The sequence below is a fragment of the Diorhabda sublineata genome, chromosome 5 (assembly GCF_026230105.1).
Source record: "Diorhabda sublineata isolate icDioSubl1.1 chromosome 5, icDioSubl1.1, whole genome shotgun sequence".
NCBI lineage: Eukaryota > Metazoa > Arthropoda > Insecta > Coleoptera > Chrysomelidae > Diorhabda > Diorhabda sublineata.
In genome coordinates, this window is record NC_079478.1 from 19,609,049 (window position 1) to 19,635,525 (window position 26,477).

The window sequence follows — 26,477 nt, forward strand, 5'->3', positions numbered from 1 at the left end:
AATCATTTGTGTTATTAAAGCTCAAAGCTATTGAGTAACTAAGAAAGGCCGCCGATGCATTATTAAGCATATTTTGCATTAAATCGTCAGTCACTTGAAAACATATTCCTTAAAAAGACGGATATCAAAGTATAAAAAACATATTTGAAAGGCCCACCTTTTTTAATTTGACAGTTCATTTTTATTCGACTTAATGTGTATGTAGAAAGTAATTATTTAAACAGTCGTGATCCATGCGCTTAATAAACTCAGTCGATTATGAAAACGGTAAAAAGATATGATGGGTGTAGAGTACCATGTACAATAGCGGCATGAAAATGCACAGTTGGTGTGATCTTGTAAATATTTCAAACTCATGACAGCCACTGGAATTAATGGAATCTTGACCAGTTTCAATGCTAGTCGATTAGCATGCCAGAATAAAAATTTTCTTTATTAATTTTGGACATGTGATTGCATCACGATTTTATGTTCAATTCGAATCTAACCTCATCATAACATGACAGAATAATTTGAAGCAGACAAATTGTGAGTTCATAATGCCATACCCTCTTAAATATATTGTCTACCAAAATTACATAAAGTCGAAGTACCACGTAAAAATATGTATTAAAATATAATAATATCAAAAATTACTTATACAGGGTGTTTCTATATTCGACCGACAACCCTCTACCACAGAGAGATCTCAATAAATGATTCATTTTGATATAGGAATACGAACCCTTACAAGGTCTTGTTGTTGAGATATAAAATTTGCCATAAATCAAGAACGCCTTTAATTTTTTTTTCAAATTTGGTGACCATTATGCTCCTGAATAAAGGAATATTTTGACATAAACAAACTGACGCACCATCAGGGTTAGTTGTCACTTTTATCTTTCTATTTTTTACGCCACTGGGCAAAATTCTTTTTTAATTGCGTTTGAAATTGCCTGATTATTTTTAGTTAAAAAACTAATAACCTTTTATGGAGCTAAAATTAACGGCGTTGTAGAAATTTGCCTCTAAACAAAACTCTGCAGGTAATTAAATACTACTCAATATTTCTAAATTATAATCTAGTAGGCACGTGTCATATTTTTGATAGTTCGTGACACTTTACATCAATTTTGCTGTTATAAAGTGAATTTTTCATTTGAAGAGTTGACCTATATGATTTACGAGGAAGCTCGAAAAATGTTAAAATAACAGCTCGTTTATACCAACAAAAATTTCTCAATCGTCTAATTCCACATCATTCTTCATTTGCAGGTATTGAAAGAAGGCTGAAAGAACCCGGAAACTTGTTAATTAAAATAAATAACGCTGGAAAGCAATGTACAACAAGGACTGTGCATCTGGAAGAGGAAATATTAAATAATATTTTTGAAAGACCATTTAAATACTCGAACTGTAGGTCGCGCTTTAAAATTGGACCATTCTACTGTATTGAAAGTTTTACATCCATACAAATTGGTCAGTGTTCAAGCATTAGAACCTAGAAAATTTCAGCTGCGCGTGGAATTTTTAAACTGGTATTTAAAAAATCTTGTGAAAATCGAAATTTTCCAAAATATGTGTTGTATACTGACGAGGCTAGATCTACTAGGGAAGTAATTTTCAACTCTAGAAATAGTTACGTTTGGAAAGAAGAAAATCCGCACTTTGTTCGTGAAAGTGGATTTTAAGATGAATATTCGGTTAATCTGTTGGTGGGTATAGTTGGAGGTTGCTTAATCGGGCTTTACATTTTATCAAATAAATTAAATGGAGCAATTTACACGCGCTTTCTGAAAGAAATGTTGGATGAATTGTTGGAGAATGTACTGTTAAATATTAGACAACACATGTGGTTTCAACACGATGGGACATCTGTTTATGCAGCGACAGACGTTTTAGAGAAAAATGTATTGGTCGGGGTGGACCCAATTGTTGACCTCCAAGATCACCTGACTTAAATCCTATCGATTTTTTTATATAGGGCTATAAAGCCCTTGGTGTACGAAGTAATCATCGAATTTGAACAAGATCTAATAGCTAGAATTCAAGCTGCAGTAGAAACCATTCAATCCCATCCAGATTTATTCTCAAAGACACGTTTTTCAATGACAAAACGTTCTAATGACTGTATTGAAATAAGCGGCCAACAGGTTGAACAATTATGAATAATTTTTATTTGTTTTGAATTACTTACGCTTAATCATTATTGGAAATTAAATGAATAATTAGTTAATTTGTAAATTAACTACGTGCTTGCAAACTTTTGTTTAGAGGAAAATTTCTACAACACCGTTCATAAAAGCTCCATAAAAGGTTATTAGTTTTTTAACTAAAAATAATCAGGCAATTTCGAACGCAATTAAAAAAAGAATTTTGCCCAGTGGCGTAAAAAATAGAAAGATAAAAGTAACAACTAACCCTGATAGCGCGTCAGTTTGTTTATGTAAAAATATTACTATTCAGGAGCATAATGGTCACCAAATTGGAAAAAAAAAATTAAAAGGCGTTCTTGATTTATGGCATATTTTATATCATTTATTGAGATCTCTCTGTGGTAGAGCGTTGTTGGTCGAATATAGAAAAACCCTGTATTAATCAATTAAGAATTTTGGTATTTTCTCTTGAAAAATATTCAATTTATGCAATAATCAATATTTAAAATGACACGTGACATGAATATGTCATTCAAATATTGATTTCTGAATTACATGAATACAATAATTTTCAAAAAAAAAAACAATTTCTAGACACCGAAATTCACAATTAATTATTCATGAATGAATTTTTATTATTGTTACCTTTTTACTTTAACATTGTACTATGACCTTAATATCAGTCCCCGATAATGAATATATAAGTATTCGAAAACTCGGAATATATATTAAAGAAGAATACACTTTATTTGGCAAACAAGTTCGGAATATTTGATAATTGGTGAGAGGTGCAACAGCGTCAGAAAACTCATGAAAGCTCAACCAATTCAAGTCATTATTTTTAATTAATTAATTTTTCATAATAATTGGACTTGTCGCCACTGTTTCATTGGACCAACGTAGAATAGTACACCAGCATTTGTTTGCCAGAATCCAATCGAAAAAGAGAAATCATTCTCCACCAAGAAAATGCGAACACTCACATATCAGTTCAAACAAAAACGTTTTTGAACAGTGAAAACATCGAATTTATGGGATTTCCGCTGTACACTCTTTATTTGGCACTAAATGATCTGTTCTTATTTCCGCAAATTAAAAATAAACTGTGAGGTCAATGTTTTTGTTGATGCGTTCAAATGACATGGTTTTGGAGGTACTTCAACTGGAATGGAAATGCTTCGACAATGGAAACTACTTTGAAAAACAAAGTCATATCCAATTATAAATATTTGTTTTCATTTGTCTTTCTCAAAACTTGAGTAGCAACCCTCGTATAGAAGAGGGTAGCTCAATTTCTTATTGCTTAGACCTTTTGATATATGAATGCATCTAAATGTTCTTGATTTTATGTCTCTTCTGTTTCAAAATAAGTTTTTTTATAATTTCTGGAAGAAAATTGATTTTAGGTCTCGTTTATTTTAAAATTAGTTTGTTTTAATAATTTTTGGAAGAAAGATAAAATTTGACGTTTCGACTTTTCTTTAAATCTTCATTTGGATTTAGAAACATAATATATATATATATATATATATATATATATATATATATATTATTGGGAACGTGGCAATGAAACACCAAAGTGGACTAACTTTAATATCTGTTCCTCAATATACGAGGGTGAATCAAATATAAATCGGAATTGAGCTATAAAAACCTTCATTATCAAGTTACAGATCTAAAAATTTTTACAGTTTTTCTAGATAATCGCTGTCACACTATAAACACTTTTTCCACCTCTAAGGAAGTAATTCGTTCAATGTTTCTATAGTGATGTACGCGGTCTAACTTCTGATTGGAATAATCCCGTCATTTTGATCTGTATATAGGTTTCAGCGTGTTTTCAGGAGGTTATTTCAATACTGCGCATTGACAGTTCGTTGTTCAGTGAGAAAATTAACCTCAATTACTCTTCTAATGTCCCAAAACACGCTACACAACATCTTCCCCGCTAACTTTCGCTTTAACTGGTACACCTTTATAATTTATTCGTTCACTTTATAGACGCGCGTCTAATTTTCGAATTATAGTGGTATATCCAAGTCTCATCTGTGGTGATTATTCGGTGTAATAAATATTCTCCTTCCTCTTCATATTGCTAGAGGAGACTCGAGCTAACCTCCCAGCATGTGAATTTATGCTCAAAATCTGGCTAAAATTTTGCGATGACGGAGTACATAAATTATGTATTAAATACTATTACGCTGATGCCTAATTCCTCAGCCATATTGCAGAAATGAGTTTTTATACAGCGCTGTCGCTCTCATCGTTCTGGGACGCCGTGTATATGGCGAGTTTGCCACCATTACTTGGCCTGTTCACTAACAGGAACATCATTCATAAAGGTGCTTGATTCTTAGTGAGACACTCATACCCGAATCGCTCTAGTAATTTTCGAAAAATTTTCGTGAATTTTACATTATCTTAGAACAAAAAACGAACAATGATGAGTTGCGCAATAGACACCCATAAAACAGTGGACAAAATTACATCTCTTTTACCCAAGGCTATATTTCGGGCTAACTTTCCAAACATATTCCTTCGTGTGTAGAGTTGAATTTATTCGTATGTTTTCTAAACTTAATTACAGCACAAATAACACTGATCACATTGTACATTCCTAGCTATTCTCTCGAATTGTTCACCATGGAATGAATTCAACGAGAAAGCATGGTTTAAGATTGTCCTGGCAGTTTTACTGCCAATAGTTATAGAAATTTATAAGTATTGTCATTTTTCCTAGATGAGCTTGCACAAAGCATCAGGGCTTTACTGAACTTTTGTTCAATCATTCACGAATCATTTTCGATAATGTTTTCTACTTGCTTATTCTACAACCGTATTATCATTTGCTAATTAAATTGTCATTTTGCTAACCCACAGTATTCAAAATTAATTACAACTTTAGCAAATCGTAGGTTTGAAAAAATGAGTGATTTGTAATGTGTTTCCCAAATAGGATATCCATATTAGAGAATAAATAGTGATTATGAATAATTTTCTTTTATTACTTCATTGTGTTTACTATTTTTTTTTAAACATGTAGGTAGTTTGTTAACATATATCATCTAATTAAAATTATCGTTATATAAGTATAAATTCTATTTGTCAAAGCCAACAACATAATGTGTGAATTCTAAAGTAAAATTCCGTCCATAAATATTCTATCTGATCATTTTTAACTACGCATCCTCTTTTAAACGTGTTTTAGAAACATCTTGTCACTGTATTAAATTTGCAACAAGTTTAACTGACTGATCAAATTTTTCTCTTCATTAAAGCTTCATAGAAAAAGCCAAAATGTTGAACTGGCAAAAATAACTAAGTGCAAACCAGTTATAGTTCTTCCAATACCAACTGCAGATTATAAAAACCCTTGCCGACAATTTTGTTTGATCTACCATAGGCATTTTATAAATTTATTATTTTTATAAATACTTCTCCTACTTGAAACTTGGAGAAAAAATCATTCTTATACATCGTTAACTTGCTACAACTGAATATTAAATTATACAACGTAAATAGACGAATAAAATGTACCTGCCTGTAAAGTAGTTTGGTTTAAACATGGTACCAGTCGTGTACTGAACCCTTTTTGTACCCCAATCGTTTTTTTTCTGGAAAACGAAATTTCAAAACAAAAACCATAAAGGAAAATAAATTCTTTACAAATAAAACAAAAGAAAAAAAATATTCTAATTCCAAAGTATATTTATATATAATAATAGTCAGAATCGTTTGAACTAGAGTAATCATTTGATTGAGTTATGAAGGGTTGTAAAGAGGGTGATAACACAGTTTTTCCGAAGCTCTTGGCGGTCTGCTGCTAAAATTTTCTTTACAAGCTCTACAACCTATTTACTCAGTTTTAGAAACGGATTACACTTTCGTATTTCTGATTTTACTTTTGTCCATATGAACTCTATAGGGTTAAATATGCAATAGTAAGGGGGTATTCAGTTATTTGCACAAACATCCTAACCAATCGACAATACCAGGAGCAGTTATGAAACTAAAAGATTAATATGAATAGTACGAGCGTCGAAATCACAACTTTGTTCTTGGTCATGATATTAATACCAAGTTAATCAAGCACCGTGGAGAGTAAAAATTTTGAAGACTATCAATTAACAAAAGAAGAAACAGTAAAAATGTAAAACCATAAAAATAAAACGGCTTTATATCAATTTGATTGGATTTTTAATTGTTCACCGCAGTGATTCTTTGTACTTTATAGTTAAAACATGTAATCAAAGAATTCTTGAGATTGTAGTCATTTACAGATTAATTTCATACTTTTCAAATTCTTATTGTCTCTTACTCACATTAATAAAACGAGAATTGTGGTTAAATTCATTTTTCATGAAATTTTCAAATCAATACGTTCAATAATCTACTTTCAAAATGACAATAAGACTTAAATATGAAGTTTATTGATTTTGGTTGATATTCATTTTTTTTTAAATTGAAATCCATCCAATTGAAAGTTATTTAAGGTTGTTACGAATGTTTTGATAGAATTTATTTTTAAAAAATCGGAAAGATTATAGATTTCACTGAGGTTATTTGGATCAGTTTTTTTAGTAATACAATAATCATTCACAGCAATATTTGTTGTTTCTTAGAACATCTGTTTTTGGTAGTTATTTCCCGTTGTTAAAACTTTGAGATTACTAATAGAATACTAATACAATAGAAAACATGTTCTACCAACGAGTATTTGTCTCCCTCGTTTTGCCCTCCTAGTATTCTCCCTAAATAATTTTGTCTCTCATAGATCTAATTGTTTTTCTTCCCTTTTCTCTGTATACACGTTTCGCTTGTATAAATTCTTATTTCTTAGACCTTCTATGAATTGTAAAGAAGTCTTTACCAGCTATGTTTTCTTATTGGGAAAGTGGACTAACTTTAATATATTTTTCGAGCTGTCTTATGTACTTCATAGGATTTAAAATTTAATATTCGAATAGAAAATTTTAATCAATTATTTTCCAGATGAAATACAAAATAGACAAAATGGAAGTAGACACGAACATACCTCAAAACGAATTTATTAAAACTATAAAACAAACAATAATAACAACATATAAAATTGAAATTTATAAACAAATTTATGGTTGTGATACGGGACCTTCCATATCAAGTGTTATAGCACAATTAGTAATGGAAGATCTTGAGGAAACTTAATAGTAATTCCCTTTTTTATCGTTATGTGGATGATTGCATTACTGCTGTACCAATAAATGTTGTTGAAAGCATAAATAAAAATTCAATTCTTACTATAAAAAACTCCAATTCACAGTTAAAATAAAACAAATTAATAAAATTAATTTTCTTGATGTCACATTGTATAAAAGTAATAATAACCTTGTATACATGGAATACAAAACCAACTAGATTTTCAAGATGTTTTCAAACTTTAATTCTTGTTATCCTATGTCATAAAAAAGACCAGTAATCTTAAGGGTCGCTATCAGATGCTGAAATTAAATGCTTAGCCATTTAAAAAACAAAAATTCTAAATAATATATCCAAGGAAAAGATTAATACCAGTATCAATTGAAAAACGAAACAGAAACTAAACATAAAACATTTTTCCTTACGACATGTTCAAGCACCTTCCTAACAATCAATATCATATTATCATAAGTTGTAAAAGACATAATACATTATTCAAATATTCCACTAAATTAAAATCTAAGATACCCAAAAACAAAACAATGAAAATATATATCAAGTATCTTGTAATGATTGTAATGATTTTTACATAGGGTAGACATCTCGGTATTTACCAAATAGATTAAAAGATCATCCATACACAAACAAAATAAAACTGCGTTAACCAATCAACAAATCATGAAAAAATAAAAAAATGGATTCAATTATGAAGATTTGAAAAATCTTGAAACGGAATCGAAAGATAATTTTTAGAAATGGTTTAAATACATAAGAACGAGAAAGCCATCAATGATAAAAAAGACCTGAAGAATTTGAAGAAAACATATATGAAAGTCTAAGAAGTAAAAAGTTAATATATCGAATTTAGGTCTCTATCAAATTATGATTTCAAATTGAAAGCAATCAATAGTTTATCCACAACATGAATATCAAAATAAAAATTTTTTTTTCATTCTTAGTGGTCATATCTCAAAAATTAGTAGTAGCCATAAATTAAATTATTAAAAAAATTGTAAAATTGATTAAAAATTGTAATCAAATTGTTTAGTTTTTTTTCCATTGACATCGTTTTGATATATTATTGCTTTGTTAATGCAGTTTTATCTTTCTTCTTGTGAAATATTTGGTTAATGTATTATCTAGTTTATGACTCTACTATTCTCATGTTTATCAATAGTTGTTGGAAAAGTCCATCTATGTATGACAAAGAAAGGTGTTGATTATAGTATTTGTCCATCCTATAAACCTGAGTTTATATATTTATGTTAGTTTGAGGTAGATATTTAAAACCTCATAAGTTCTACGTTTCCTCGGCCTATTTATAAATGACAATCTTTGATACAACTAGTTTTTTTTAAATTATCAATAGTTGACATAAAAATATTCTTTAATTATTCTAAAATATTTTCTCCTAATAATCAAAAATAATTAGTAAGAAAACATATTTTCAAACTAAAAGTACTGACTCTTCTTGAATTACTGGAGGTTTTTCACTGAGAGTTCGTTTTGGTTCAATGGCTTCTTCTACATTGTGAGAGACTTCATTAGGGAGCAGATCATCATTGTCATCATTAGAATCACTAACTAACTAACTAATTAGTAGTATCAGTTTATCAAAATCATTGTCACAAAGCGGAAAATCACATGGTTTTGAATCAGAAGAATCACTATTGCCACTGACACAAATGTTATCAATAGAAACCTTGTTTGAATTTGTTTCACTTACTCCTGAATTATTTTCTTCGTGTTATTTATTATGTTTAGCACTCGTTACTTCTTAACTCTTCGATATGAACTAGACATTGTTTGAAAAGAATTGAATTATGAATTAACAACTGAAAAACAGCCGATAAAAACACGATTTATCTTCGACGGTAGATATAAACATATTAAACATGAAGTTGGGGACTTAACCGTCTCCTTGCTAGTCTTGGGCCAAGGGCTGGAAAATCACAGACATTGTCATAGCTGGGTCACCCAGATTTGACTGGGTTTCTATTGAATGATCGAACTTAGGCTCGCCAGTCTTGGGCCAAGGCTGGGAAACCACAGGCACGGCCATCGCTTGGCTGACCAGACTTGGGCCAAGGCTAGTGCGCTTAATCTCGGCTGCCCAGTACTGTCCCAGGCTTGGTCCCATTGTCTAATTCTGGGGGCTTCTATATAGGTGTTTATCAGCATATCTGCGCACATGTTTTCTCTACGACTTTACCATTTAAAACTTTTTTCATTATATTTGTTCTCTGTATTCCTAGGCGTTTTTTCTTCAAAATTAATGAAGATTTTGCAATAATTTCCTCGTTTTATATATTATCCAAATCTTTTCGATTTTCATTAAAATTATTTTTGATGTGGTATCCAATGAAATTTAATTAGTTCATTTATCGGGGAAAGATCAATGTTCATCTATAATTTTTTATTCATGAGAAGTTTCCATTGGGTATAAGTTGTGTGTCATTTCAAATATTGTATGAATGTTAAAATCCATTCAATGGGTTTTTCTTCGATATGCCATTCAATTTCAGTTTGTAAAATTGAATTTAAATATGGAAGTTGTACTAAAAAAGTGAAAAAATGTTTTAATTACTATATCACCCAGTTTAAAACTTGATCTTAATTTAACTTTCATGAGCGTCATACCGTTCAAAATACGAAGCGTAGTAATTTTTTATTAATTTCATTCCAAGCTACCGTCCATTTAAAATATATTATGTTAAAATAATATACATTCCACTAGGCTATAAACACGCTACTATTGACAGATAACAGGCAATGTATTAAAATTTATTAACTCAATGTGATTTTTAATGTAATCGGTGTGTCATGAGTTCCAAGTTCCAAATTTTTTTACTTTCAAAATGTTTTTAGGTCCCGTAGAGTCGTTTTTATTATATGGGAAGTTGACTGAAGGATCAATTAAAATTAAATAAAAATGAGTTGCTATAATTTAACTGAATTTTTGTCACTGTAGTAGCATCTGGCGAATGTGTACTAATGATTAAAAAATAAATTCTTCGCAAATTTGGATTGAAATGTGGCAAAATGTGAGCAACGGCCTCTTCAAAAAAGTCGAGGGTAATTTCATATTTTCTCGGTTCCCTCGTTTTTTGGCTCTAGATAATCGAAAAACGATCCGATTTCGATGAATTTTTTTTTAAATCTTTATCGATGGATTTACGAAAAAAAATGGGAATAAAAAAACTCATATCGGTTTCAGGGCTTTAAATGTTCATGAAAATGTACTCATTCACGTATAATTGATTGTTAATAACTTTTTTCCAAACAATCAAATGAAGTTGTTATACTTTTTTTTCATAATCTACACAAAGAACGAACAAATTGAAAATAAATTTATACGAAAATGTTGATTTATTATGTTTTTACAATTAAAAATAATAACAATTTCTCTTCAAATTGACCTTTTCTCACATATAATCGTTTGTACCTTTTTTATTAAGTAATCATTAAAGTTATATGAACAAAAACTTTCTTAAAATCGCTTGTAATCAAGTGTACAATATTAAAAGTTAACTTTGAAAAATTGAAAATTTTTATCATTAAAAAATAATAACTGTTATAGTAACTGTTAAAGAGAATTGGGAATGGGACATACCAAATGTGAAAATTTGTTCTGAATTTTTAGCACACCTTTCCTAACCTAACCTAACCCCATATTTTTTTTCATAAATCCGCCGTAAAAACGATTATTAAAAAAATTCATGGAAATCGAAGGATTTACCGATTTTCTAGAGTTAAAAAAACGAGGGTATCGCGGAAACTTAAAATTACCAAGTCGAGGGGTTTCATGGTCTAATCAAACTAGATATATACCATTAAAAAATATATATATTTTCTTGTCAAATGAAGACAATTTTTAAACCAATTGATAATCAATTAGTCGAGAACTTTTTTTTTTATTTTGGAAGAGTGGTCTTAATTCATTTACCATTTAACGTCTTTGATATTGGACGGGTGATCTAAGAGCTGAACAAATCGCTTCATCGAACCTACATCTAAGAAGCATATTTCAAATAACTGTTAAAAAATTTATTCCAATATAAATAGAATATTTTTAGTAGAAAAGCGATTACAATAATTTTATATAATTAAATCACTCAAGGCATTAATATATACAGAGCTTTATATATGGAACGTTCCAATTATCTCGGAAACGGCTACTACGATTTTTATAAATTTTTGTGCTTTGTGTCTTTTGATAAGGCTGGTATTATGGTGGTAACTACATTTTTGTCAGATCTTTCCTTTGCCCAGAAAAATAATGAACTTTGTTATTTCAAATAGATCACCCTGTATATTTTTGGCTTTTCTAAATTTTCAAGAAATACTTATTATTTTTCATCTAGTGGTCCCTATACCTAAATGCCATAATTTCGGAGTTTTAGTTACATTTAAGTGGTTATGACTGCTAAAATAATAAATTTGTCGTTTCAATAAATACTTATTATTTATAGTTTATTGAAAGTCATAATGGATCCTTTATCTGAAAAAGAACGAATTGATATTTTATCGATATTAGGATATAGTGATAGAAGTCAACAAGAAACGTGTAATATCCCTAATAATAATTTATATCCTAACCGAAATCCTATAACAAGATCTACTGTTAGTAAACTCTTATGCAAAAAATTTATAAAACTCGTACAAGCCGTTTCCGAGATAATTGAAGCGTTCCATACACAAAACTCACTGCGTATATTGAAACGCTGAGACGTTAAGAATGTTTTTTGATTTGAATACATAATTTGACTGAACTATTTCATCAACAAAATTGACACGAAAGTGTTTACAAACTGGACCGTTTGAACGAGAACATTTCAAAGAATCACTTTCGTATTCAAAAAAGGGAAGGGATTTTCATTTCTGCAATTTATTCTTACGTTTTTCACAATTGCAAATTAAATAACATTTGAATTTACCTCACACTCCATATAATCTTCAGGGATGTTCCACTTTCAAATAAAACTAAAAGAAATGTTGATAGAATGAGAAGATACTTTGCCATTTTTTATTTTATCAATTCATTTATACTAAGACGATCATGTGGAAGATATTCTAAATATGAATGAACAATCTAAAGATAAATATTTTAATTGCTTGAGTTAAGTTTCTCTGGAAACCATCCTCTAATATCCTAATATGCTTCATATCAAAATAATATTCGGCCATTTAATATGTGATTTTCATTACTGAGTTACAACCAGAAACGTACGACAAGACAAGATTTTGGCAAGGGTTAACCAATCACTCGCTGATTGTACCAAAAACGTTTATTCAATATAAATGAGAAAGACTTTTCGAATGCTATAACCCGGGTACGGGTAGATCACCGATAAGCTGATTGCCCAACCTAGATCGAGATTTAGATCACAAAACTTTTGATTTTTATTACTTTCTTATGTGATAATTCTTCCATGATATTCATTTAGTTGTTTATTAATAGATATTCTTCATTAGAATTTGAGAAGAATACATAATTTTTAATGAAAAAACCCTTCATATCATATGACTACGACCCAATCAACTCGTGTCAGTTTCCGAACAACAATGAACGTGATCTATATTAGTTTCCGAACAATCAGATCATGATCGGGTTAACACAATCATAGTTTCCGAAAAGTCATTGAATAGGGTGTACTTACCAAATATGCCAACGATATGTTAAATAAAATCTAACTAGAAATAGTTCTTGCATTTGTAAATAAAACATCGCATTCTTTTTATTTGATACACCCTGTATTATAATGGTCTTGTGAGTATTACGTACATACTACATGATATTTATAGTAAAACATATTTTGTAATACACAGTTTCTTTAGAAAATAAAATGGTTTTATAACTTTCACAATAAAGTTTTAGATTATTTTCTACAATAAAAGCACTTGTTAATATTGTGTTCTTCCAATGTTCTTTAATCTTGTATTTGTTGCTCCAATGGAATACTTTGAACATATTAACCTAGTTTTTATAATTTTTAAATGATTCCGCAACAAAGGTCGATAGAAATACACAGTTTCTTGCGTAAAACTATTTTGAGTGTAACTAAAATTAGTTCTGTTAAGATCGAAATACATTTGTTATAATTTTAACACCCAATATCAATTTTTTACCTCAAAATAAATGAGCAGAAACGGTAAAAATATATTCATATAAAAACGTGTTATTAATTGAAATGGACCAAAAAACAAGGCAAGCAAGCAAGTTATTAAATATGCAGATGCATGATAGGGATAGGGAAAAAAATTCAGACGAAAAATTCTTTTTGAGATGGAAGGAAATATCAATTAAATTCTTCATATTTTCTAGCATAAACCAGAAAAAATTTCAAAAACCATATAGTTTATTAGAATTATCTAAATATTATCTGTACAAAAAAAGGTTTGGAGTGGTAAAAAGCCCTGTTATTCAACAATACATAGCCGTATCATAAGATCTATCAGTATTTATTTGCCGATAAAAGTTTTTACGTTTTTCCTTATAGTGAGGAGTTCCGAGTTGTCTATTTTAAACAGTTCAGTTTCGTTGCAACGTGTGTGCATCCTATTGTGAAATTAAGTGTGATTATAGAAAATTTGAGGCCGCGTAATTGTCAAAAAATCAGTCCTTTAACAGTTAAGGAAAAAACATTTACATTTAATTGTTTTGAATCATTTACAGACAAACATTTATGTAAAAGTGTTGATGACACAGTGAAATTATTTAGTGGTCTATAACTTAATTCGTGTAGTTTTTTTCAAAATTTGAACGTTTATTTAAGAAAAACATGTACAATAGTATTATTCAAAGTATTTCCCATCTGAACCTATCACCTTTTCCCATCATTTGTGGATTCCATCTCAAAAGAACTGCGCCGGCTTGGTAGCCAAGAATGAATCAAGCCAATTTTTGCTCTGATGTGAACCGTATTCCAGTGAGGGCGTTCTGCATTGACCGGCACAAATGGTAGTCAAAAGGGGCAAGCTCTGCGCTATAAGGCGGGTGAGACAAAACTTTCCATCCACTGTTTTCCAAATATCAACGTGGGGCCGAGCGTTGTCATGATGGAAAATTATTGTCTCGTGTCTGGTCGCATATTCAAACGGATTAATTGTGTTCGGTAACGTTCTCCATTGATGGTTTCACCCGGATTTAGCAGCTCATAATACAGCACTGATCCCACCAAATAGAGAATGGATATTCGGCTTTGTGGTTGAATTGGCTGGTTGACCGAGTTTCACATATGATTTTTTGCGCTTGGAGTTGGCGTAATGGAGTTGGCAATTTCCTTGCTTTTGAATATATCCAGCTGCTTTTAAACGTTTTGAAATGGCTGCTTGAGTGACACCCAAAGATTTTGCTAGCTCTTCATCGAGTGATGCCAAAATTACCAAATTTAAATTATGCAAACCACTTTTGGCACGTTCGCTCAGCTAGAGCATGTTCACCATAAACTTCCACCAAAATACGATGACTTTCGGCTGCAATTTTTTTCATATTGAAGTAATGAAGAAGAACTAACCGCAAAAACACTTTTTCAGGAATAAAGTTCGACATATTTGAGTGAAAAAAAAAATATTGTTGTTAACGCTTCAAATGAATGACATATCTTATCAAACCGCACGAATTAAGTTATAGATCAATAGTATTTGGGTTGTGAATCTACGACTTACAGATTTATTAAAGAAGAGAAATATAACAAGATTCAAACAGTACTCAAAGATCCAGAGAAACGAAAATTTCATATAAAAAAACTTCGAAGAGAAGTACATGCATTTTTCTTTAGAAAAAAATGATTGTTAAGGATTACCCTGATTTGAGACGATGCACACTATGAAAACCGCTGGAAAAAGTATTCCAGAAAGTCCATTTTAACAGAAAAAAATGATATTATAATATGGGGAAGAAATTAACAGAAACCAACAAAGAAATATATTTTAATTAGATTAAACATGGATCAATGAGGGACCTGCATCAAATAAATTTTGTAACGATGAAACTATTACAAGTCGAGGACAGGCTTTTTCAAATATTCCATCCACTAGTTTAAATCATCTAATAGTAACGGGGCACAGATTGATCTTCTTCCTCAGAAATGTATAATAGTTCTCATTCCAGATCTTTAAAAAATTTATCCATAACCAAGTGGTTATAAAAACAAAAAAGCTAAATTCAAAAAATATTGAGTTCCATCTCGATTATGTGAGCCTACTCTTTGTGTTGAACTGGATAATACTTCTATAATTATCCTATGTAAACTGCGTCACAATCGTTACAAGGTACTTGATATTAAATAATATTAGGGAGCGTCCATAAACCACGTGGTCATATTATAGTCCTTTTAGGACTTCTTCCTCCCTACACGTAGTCTTCTCCATGACCTCGCCCCCCAACTGCCCGATGATTTTATTTCATAATATTTTACGTTTTCTATCATATATTTATTAACCCTCCAGGGACGAGACTAAATTTTTTTAATTAATTCTTTTTTCTTTTTCAGTACAATTGTTAATTAGGTATTCAAAGTCACGGGAAACATGAAAAAATAATTATTTTTCGTTCTGGGAAAGTGTGAAAGCGGGAAATCGGCTGAGACCATACGGTCATCCTTGATAGGTACAAATAAAAACAAATATATCAAACTAAAAAATCATAATTTATTAATTCTTTTTACATTATTCTAGTATAATTCAACTGTTATAAACTTGTTTATAACAAGTAATAATAAAAATAATTACTATCAAACTCACTTATGAAACGCCGAAAAACTTTGCACTTCTCGCAAATTGATCTTACTACCGAATTACAATCATTTCCTGTACATCTTCTTCTCTTCTTGCCTCCAGTTTCGGATATATAATGATCCAAATGATCAAACCGCAAAGTTTCCATCGCTCGTGTTGAAACCGAAGTGACAGATAAAGACCCACCAAGGGACTTTATAGTCAGTCTTGTACTTTTTTAAATACGTTTGGCAAATCTCTCTACGAAAGTTTAATTTCGTGACGTTCCCTATTGATTTTCTGTACATTACTCAGGCATTATTTGTTGCTGCATCAATCGTCCATGTGAATATTGACCACCACCACTTTTTGCTCCTAATTTGATATTCTCCATTTTGTCAGATCTTCATCCATGCGGTCAGTACTTCCCATAAGTTTATTATACATATTTATACAATTAGGTGGCATTACGGAAAGATTTTTCTTATCTTTCCGGCCGTAAGCTGTCGAAGCAACTATAACTACTGAGCAGTCCATCCATTTGTTGATGAATATTCCATCGGCTCATTCTAGCGAACTTTCTGTCCATGTTCCATTGTAACCCTCATCTTTTGTAGGGCAGGGCTCTCTTTCCATCTGGTAGCTCATTCAATTTGCATAAGTGGAGCAGCCGATTTCCCAAACGACAACTCATACTCTGAGTTAGACTTTGAATTTTTTCCTTGGTAGACCAGGTGTCCAAAGTCAGTGTTTAGGCACCACATTTTATATCCAAATCGAATTGGTTTACCACGAATGATAATATTAATAGTTCACTATTTTTAAAAAAATGTATCTATGATTTTTCCCGAAAAATTAGCATTTTTGTGCCAAATAAAATCATTATCTTCAAAAATATTTCGTCTGAAAAAAACTATGTAGCTTTGCTCACACACCTCCCACCCTACCGTCACGTGGCTCTGCTTGGTGTTTGAACTTATCACCCCTATTGGCCGTGCTACGTGGTTTTTGGTTTATTTTGTTTTTGAATGCTTTAGAAGATTTTAGTTTAGTGAAATATTTCGATAATGTACTTTGTGACTTTCACTTATTGAGGGAGTTGAGGAAGTCCTTTTGAATATGGCGTAAGGAAAAATGATTTATGTTTCGATTTCAGTTTCTGCTTTGTTCCTTAATTAATATGATATTTATCATTTATTCAAGATAATTATTTTCCTATAATGCAGTTATTGCTTTTTGTATAGTTAAGCATCTAAATTCAAGGTCTGATAGTTTTTGTAAAATGGGATGACATGAATTGAAGTTCAAACATCTTGAGGACCATCTTGACATCTAGATTTCGATTGTGAATTGTACCTTTTTTTGATAAGAATTGATTTTTGATTTCTAATTTCATTTTTGACAACAGTGACGCAATCATCAATATAATATTTATATTAGGTTTGTTTAAGACAATTTCCTCAAGATCTTTCATCACCAATTGTGCTATAACACTTGAAATGGAAGCTTCCATAGCACAACAATCAATTTGTTCATATATTTCATTTTCAAATTTGAAATATGTTGTTGTAGATGTTGTTCTATAGCTTCAATAAATTCGTTTTGAAGTATGTCTGTGTATTTTTCGATTTTGTCCTATTTAATAATAATATATAATTCACAATTGTAATGGGAATACTTGTATATAAAAAAACTACATCAAACGAAATAGATACATAGACCATAATTATAATATTTTTGATTTTTTCTTTGAAATTCCAATTTTTTTCAAATAATTAGATAATGGGGCGAGAGGAGCTCAAATATTTGCAACAACTGATCGAAGAGTTATTTCAGGTTTGTGCAATTCTGGTAAACCATATATTTTAGGAGGTATGGAATTGTGAATTTTCAATTTCTTTGCATATGATGGCGAAATAAAACGTTGTTTTTCCCAAAATATTTTGTTTTTGATATGAATTGTAGGGTCCTGTTTAATTTGTATGTACGTTGTCTTATCATTCAATAAATTAATTATTTTATTATTATAATTGGGAAAAATGTATGAATCAGCTAAAAGTAGTTTCCAAAAAAAAAATGTGGAGCAGATGCGAACCTTGCGTATACATTTTATAAGGTTTATATTAGTTCCATATTGGACTATGAGTGTACATTATTTGGGGCAAAATCTAAAACAAAACTTTTAAGGATTGATCGTATTCAATATGAAGCAATAAAAATTTGTATGGGGCTAATGATGTCATCTCCTAACCAAGCAGTTTGGCAGACATTCAATAACCACCTTTAAATATTCGTAGACAATATTTAGCCAAGAAACAACTAATTATAGATTATTTAATATGGAAATTATGCAAAAAATTGCCTTCATAAATATTTGTTAAATATCTTACAACACCCTACTGGAGAATAAATTCATCTCCCACTTTGGTAGAGGCCCTTGTAAATATCAATTATGATATCTTTGGTTAGGTTGAGTTCTTATGTAATGATTATGGAGCAAATTTATTTTTCACGTTAATAATGCCAAACTACATCGCACGGAAACGGTACAAAATATCCAAAGACATGAATCCCATTGAACATGTGTGGGTTTATATTGGCAGAGCAATATCCCATCGAGAAAACCCTTCAAGACCTGACTGCTGCCGTTCAAAAAGAGTGGGACAATATGGCCGACCATGTTATTGATAACTTGACTCGCGAAATGCCGAGACGCGTTGGCCAATTGATTGCAAGAAGAGGCGATCATACGAACTATTAATTTATTTTTTTATTACATCATATCTTTTTTCTCAAAATAAAAATTTTCACGCTTCAATATTTTGCACATTTTTCTTTACTTGGTTTACTGTATATTTTGTATATAAAGTATAAGAATGAGCACATTTAACAAATTTAAAAATATTTTTTCATATAACCAGAGGGGGGCAAAGACTTTTGGAGATGTGCGTATAATATGCTGGTAGCCGTAGCTATCACATACACATTAAATAGAATTTAAAAAAATATCAATTTCATATCTAGAGTTTATAATAAAGTTAATCCAAAATATTTTAAATAATCTATCTATATATTTAACATTATTTGTTGAAATCGGCGCTCATTGCGTAATGTTGAAAATGACCTAGCAAATTTCAAAACATAACAATACACAACAACACCTCGAAAAAAAAAATCGTATCATCATTCACGTTTATCTAAATGGCATACGATACCTGTTGCTTTCAGTACGTGTGTGGTACTACGGTGCCTGGCTACTTCAGGTACATTGTACCGTCAAGTAGAAATTCGAGTCGCAACATCAACTCTAGGTGCCGAAGACAACTCGGTCAGCGATGTGAACGTAGTGGGGGGACGAGAGGCGAGCACCTGTTTACTTTTAACCCTTTCGCGGGGTTAATAATCCTCTCAGGAACATCAACCCTTCCCAAGATTGATGTTTCGGACACGTTATAGCACTTAGTGAAGCTCAGAAGTCTTTATTTATTTATTTACGGGGTTGACCGGTGTTTTTCGGCACATATGGAACCAGGTCGATGGACTCGGGAATACTGCGTTTCTGAAATAAAGTGAATCATGTTGGTTTTTCGATTTTTAGATGGTTTCTAAATCGTTGTTCCGGGTCAGAGGTGTACGAAATATAAATAAATTAATATTTATTCAACAAACATTATTTAGTCCGTACATTGATTGACAATTCTACTAATTGAATGTCAATAAAATATTAAAACACTGTGTTGTATTTGGATATTTAGATTTGGATACGTGGATAAAAATATGTTACTATTCTTTACTTTCAAAAAGTATACCACATGAATAAAATAGTGTCGAAATAGTTAATGTTCTTGTTCATTAATAAATGTCTATCATGAACAATAACAACTTCATTGGACAATTTCAGGCTATCGTATTTTCGTGTTGATATGAGTATGGTTCTTATTAATTGATAACACATGAGGAAAAAATATGAATTATGTTTATGTTGACCTTCTTGCGGACAACTGAATTAAGTATTACAAATATCCCATGAGGTAATAAAAAGAATTATTTAGTTTGTTATAACTTAATTTTCATTTTGAATTACAAATTGTGGGTCTAGAAACGTTGCAGGTTCGCTGCTGTATGTTGAGTAATAAAATATTTTGACATTGAAATTTTCTTTGGTTCTATAGTAGGCTAAGAATTTTTTAATATATCCTTGTACTGATTAAGTTAATTATGCAAATTGTCATTGTCAACGTCATAATTTTTATTTCCTCAAAAAACCAATTTTCAATTAAGAAACGAAATCACATAAACAATACAAATACTACAATACAAATATTTTTTGATCGCTACTTATTTACAATTTAGTATATTAATTTTCATATAATGGAACTTTTCATGTTTTATTTTCTTTTTGCTACCTCCTTTATAATTTGTTTTATTGTGTCTTCAAGGTTGGTTAGTCACTATTAGAGTCAAATCATCAGTATATGCTATTATTTGTTTGTACTTATCAATTATACTTCAGCATCTATTTAAAATTTCTTTGATGGTCCGTTTTTTACCATCTCACCTTAGAATTTATCATCTTCATTGCTACTAATCGTATTTTAACGTTTGTGGTACTTTGTTGTTCTTTCTCCAATGTGTATTTATGTTTTCCAATGTGTATTTATATTTTCCAATGTGTATTTATGTCATCATAAGACAGAAGTCGAAAATGAAAAATAAAATTTTTCGATATATCGCTTCGTTTCCAATATATCGATACTTGTCGGAAAAATTTATTTTTATTTAATATTTGTATATATCAACCTAACCTAACCTAAATAAATAACTTTTGAAAGCATTCAGAACGAACTTTTTGCTCGAAAGAGGATATTTTTACAGTAAAAATTCTTAATTAAATCTTAAAACTATCATTAAATATTTTTTTTTATTTAATAAATAATGAAAAACAACCGACAATTCGTTATGAAAAACTTCAAATTATTCATGTATTTATCGTATGTTAAGTTATATAGAAATTTCTGGATGGTCCGTTTTTTATCATCTTATCCTACAATTTATCATCGTCATTGCCACTAATCGTATTAACGTTTGTGGTACTTTGTTATTCATTGTCCTTTAAAGGTTCTGGATACGCTTTTTATTATTTATATCAATATTCCAATGTGTATTTATGTCATCATAAGACAGAATAATTCGTTGAATAGCGATTGACAAGTGAGTCATTATCGACCAAAATTTCAAATACTTTTTCGATATTTCAATGCTACAAACAATATCGGATTTTTCGAAAATATATACCCATTAGACTAACCAATTGTGAACAGTTGAGTTTTATTTAGGAATCAAATTCGATAAGCTGTATAATTGTACAAATCTCACCTCAAAAGTCACATGAATAGATCTCAGCTACGCTGCACTTAGAGATTCAGCATGCGCGACTTAGTTTAGTGTATATTTTTGTTTAAGAGAGCTTTTATAGCGGCAAAGACTTCGTTTTCATCAGTCAACAGAAGAGTTCCTGGATATCCATACCGATTCGGAAAGAAATTTCGAGACTCAGATATTTCTGGAAATTTGTGACAAGGTGGAAATAAAGAAGACATACAGAATGCAATTTCAGGGGAAACAAATTATGGTTACACAACTCGACGAGGAAACGCTTTTTTCTAAAGATACGGAAATCTTAGTATCATTCATTTTCCTTAAATAATTATAAACAACTTATATAAAAGCATAGAAACATTTTGAGAAGCCATCTTGTAATATATGGAGGGTAGAGGTAAGAAAAAATATCTCATAGGGGAGAAAATATGAAAAAGTGCTTAGCTGTTTACGATAACAGTTCAAAAACGTTCCGGAATGGCACTGGAGTGGTATGAATTCAGAGAGAATTGAATAATTGTAGAAATTGATTTAGTGCATGATGAATCTGTTGAACAGTACCACTATGCGATGGAAATGAGGATATAGAAATGGTATTTGATGGTTCAATATTTGAAAAGAGATTCAAAGCTTGTGTATTCCAAAATGTGTGCTTATTCCAAAAACCTCTAGATTTCAGGTCTCTTTTGAAAGAAAATTAGTTTCAAAAACGTTTGACCTATTCCGGTCTTTATCAAAATATAACTATCAATAATTCACCTATAACATGAATATCAAAATAAATTTTTTTTTAACCACAAATAATAATTTTTTCTTGGATAAATTTCAAAAATATGTAGCGGCCATCAATTAAATTATTCGTTATATTTAATTTACTAAATTGTAGGATTTGTACTAAAATCTCTATTGACAGCTTTTTGCATTTTCGTCACCATGTATGTAAACCACTAAAAATTCGCTCCCACTTATTGGATTTCGTTTCAACAATTTTTTTTATTTCTTATAATTGCATTAATAGACAGATTGAGACCACGGAATCTGATCACTTCCCACCAATGAACTTAAAATCACCCTATCCTCACCCTTCTTTTGATAATTTCTCCAAAGCGGGAGCCGAAACGTCGAGAAATTTCAAAATTCCAACGCGGTTCAACCCGACCATAGATTTGAGGAGGATGAAAAGGTATTCCAACAATGAGAATGCGTTGGTAAAATGTATTGAAACTCGACATATTAATGAATCGCTTATGTGGTCGAATTATTAATCAATTCATCTCATATTGTGATTTTTTTCTATACACAAATAACTTCCCACCTTAGAATAACAAAATTAAATATAACAAACAAATATTAACAATGAATATTTAAAAAATTGTTATATCAGTCAACATAAAATCAACGCATCCTGAAAAAAATACAAATTGATTCTAATTGCCTAAAATGATATCATCTTATTTTTTACATGATTCGTAAACATTTGTGCACAGTATTTTCATAAAAATAAACACAGAATTTAAAAAATAAAACAAAAACTCACCATCTGGGCACCACGTACGGCGTCATCATCACAGGTTCTTTCACATGGCGGCCGTTCGCTAGTCGCTGAAGAACTGCTGGGTTTCTAGACCCATGAGTCAGTGTCGGTGGTTGTCGGCAGGGAGCCGAAGGTGCATTATATGGTACTGGTACCATATATGGGTTCCAGTGGCAGTTTTAGGAGATATTACTTGAGGAGAGGACGTTTAACGTAGCTCGCTCTACGAAATCAATATTATTACGCTATTTACATAGCTTTTCGCATGTTTCATGAACGAAAAATATTATATTTGATATGATTGAAACTTCTACTAACTTATTAGCTTACATTATATAAATAATTCAATTACTTATATAATAAGTATAAAATATTTTTTAGAAGTTTCAATGATCAACAATACAAATCATGAAATTATAATTAAAAAATCCTCACGAAGAAAACCGCAACTCATTTATAAAACTATGATTATTTTATTTGTTGATTTTTGATGACGTGCACGTCTGAGTCTAAAACTCCAGCAGTACTTATTTCGAGTTCTAAGTATATTTTTTGTGTAATAAAGGTTAACTTTATTTGAGTCTTTTGAGTTTTCCTTCGAGATAATTTACATCCCAAATTAATATTTAAGTATGACTCAAAAATAAAGAAAGTTGAATAATTAATTGCCATATATGTGATGTTACTAAATGAATCAAAATGATAGAGTTCGCCATTTTCAATATAAAATAATAACATTTGTTTCTTTAATGCAAACATTCAAACAATCAATTTTTTAAATAACATACTAAATAAATAAGAATTAATTTCAACTGTGCCATTTAAAATAACAGATGATTTAAAATAACAGATGAAAAAGTTCAAAAAACTATTAAAAATTAGTGAACTGTTTATAATTCAAATGCTTTTATAGGCAAATCGGCTGCGACATTTGGACGAGGTTGAAGACAAGTTAATGCTTCATGCATCAGCTATCGTTGTTAATTGATTGAAAGTAACAGTTAATTAGTTACAATAAACTTATTCTTTGATGAGCTCCAATAGAACAAACTAACTACTTTAGTTTGAGATAGACAAATATAAACAAATATTTATAATTGGATATCGCTTTATTGCTATTCAAAATCTTCGCCATTAAGATCAATACACTTTTGCATGCGCTTGAACCAATTTTCGAAGCATTTTTTCCATTTCTAATGAGATACCTCCAAAACATATGATTTGAAAGCAAAACCGTGTGAAAAAACGTATACAATTTATTTGAGTGCTCGCGTTGTCGTGGAGAATGATTCGTTTTCTACAATTGGTTTCCCTGATTTTTTCGAACACTTTCGACAAAAAAAAGAATTGATCGTTCTACGCCCAGTTGTTCTAAAAAACAGGCAATCATTTGCTTCAAAGTCCTTCGCGCACGAACAACTTTTGTTGGATTTACCTGGACATGAAAGACCCAAACGGTCGATTTTTGCTCAGTTTCGTGTTTTTTCATATGCATAGATCCATAATTTGTCGGTCATATCAGTTTACGCACATCATCTGGTACAACAGTCGATTTTGTTCGACGAAATTCATACTGTCGCTCGAGATGGTGTTTCATCACCAAAATTCGAAGCATTTTAATCGATAGACTACTGTTGGTTTAATCCACTTTGAAAGTCATGAAAAATCATCGCACGAAAATTTTGGCGATTAATCCCATTTGTTGACCAAGATGAATTTTTCAAGAATTTGTAAACAACTCAAATAGCAACACGTTGGAAATGTCAAATTTTATGATGGCAGTGTCATATTGGACAACATCAGTGTTGCCATATCTCAAAACTTAAGTAGCAACCATCTTGTTATATTTTAATTTAATTGCCCAATTCTTTCGACTTAGAGTAAGTCTCATTTTCCAAATAGAAACAGTCATTACTCCGAGGTAATAACTGATTTCATTTATTGAATTTTATAAAATTTATTATTTTATTTATTAGTACCTATCAACAATGCACCCGATCAGCAAATTTTCCCAAAGAAAATCTACATTCAACCGAACATGGTACATACAAATTAGAAATTTACCAAGGAAAATGTTTTTTTTTTTAATTAGATTAAGTACGATGTTGCTGAAACTAATTAGCAACAAATTCGTATTGATTCTATTAAATCTAATTGAATTTTGGACAATAATCCATGCCAACTTGTTGTGGTGATTTCTCAAAATCGACAGGAATAAATAAAAAACTAATTAGAAATAAATTTGCATCAAATTTTGATCAATTCTTTTCAATTTCTGCTGACTTTGCACTGCCAGTTTTCTGAAAAAAAAAAATTTCATGCGATAAACAACCAAGATAATGAGTTCAAAAAATTATAATAATGTAGGCTTTAAAATCCATCGTTAATTTTTTTACTATTCAAAAAGGTTTTAAATTAATTATCTAAAACTTTTTTCATTATATCACTCAATACCCAAATGAAATCATTTTAGTAATCAGCTCAACAAAATCTGGGATAAATGACAAATAGTGGGAATATCTGGTTTCTTTTTATTTCTATTTCTTGATAAATTCCATTTTTGTTCCTTATCATGAATAACGAGCTCTTGTAACTTTGTGTTGGGTGTTAATGGGTATATGCTGTTAAGAGATGCTGTGCATAGTTTATTTCTTCTAACTTGGAGAGAATTCAGTGTATTTAATCAAGGTACATACTTAATATATAATTTTATATACACAGTCACTTTCCAAGTTTATTGATTTGCTCACATCATTTTTCTTTGTTTGGGACATTACTACATTATTCATAGTTCTTCCAAAATCAATTGCAGATTATAAAAACCCTTGCCGACAATTTTGTTTCATCAACCATAGGCGTGGATTCGTTAAAAGGCAATCGAATCATTAGATAAAAACATTATTATACCTCGTTAACTTGCTTCAACTGAAAATTAAATTATAAAACTTAAATAGACGAGTAAAATGTACCTCCCTGTAAGGGAGTTTGGTTTAAATAGGATACCAAACGTGAACTGATTCCTTTTTGTACCACATTCGTCTATTAGAACTTCGGTAGTCTTTTATCTGACGCAAATAATCTTGTCGCCATCGAACTATCCGAACGATTCGGTTATTGCCATCCATTTATTCAGTTTATTGTGTTTACCATGCTGACAAAACTAGCTTTTTCAACTGATTTCAGTTTTCCTTTATATGTTTTTCGGTTCTGTGAATGATCCACAACAATCCCTTTCGTGACTACTCGATAAATGGAAAATTTATTATTATAAGTGCATTATTAGATTTCAGAATATTTTCCTTTTTTAAACATTTAAATCTCATCAAGCAACGCCACTGCTTATCTCAAACTGTCTAGCAGGAATATTTCAAATAAATTTTGTACATACGCCATACGCCACATACGACAGTTTCGGCCAATAGAAATGCATTTATGTTTGCGATTCGATATTTCATTGGCAAACAGTGGAGATTATGAGTCCATGTGGACTGCCGGTTTATTAGATGTTATTGATTGTTCTTCACATGACTGTCTTC

The 26,477-nt window shown here is 30.6% G+C and overlaps 1 protein-coding gene and 1 long non-coding RNA gene across 3 annotated transcripts in view; one reads left to right on the forward strand and one right to left on the reverse strand.

Annotated features, from left to right (window-relative positions):
- LOC130443770 (uncharacterized) overlaps positions 1-23,031 on the reverse strand; it is a 41,134-nt gene extending 18,103 nt beyond the window's left edge. The window contains exons 1-2 of the long non-coding RNA XR_008909880.1: positions 22,945-23,031; positions 19,244-19,587 (exon numbers count right to left, since the gene is read on the reverse strand). This is a non-coding gene — a long non-coding RNA (uncharacterized LOC130443770). The remainder of the gene's footprint in view (positions 1-19,243; positions 19,588-22,944) is intronic.
- Positions 1-26,477, forward strand: part of LOC130443769 (serum response factor homolog) — a 258,199-nt gene that overhangs the window by 141,750 nt on the left and 89,972 nt on the right. The gene's annotated exons all lie outside the window — the stretch shown is intronic.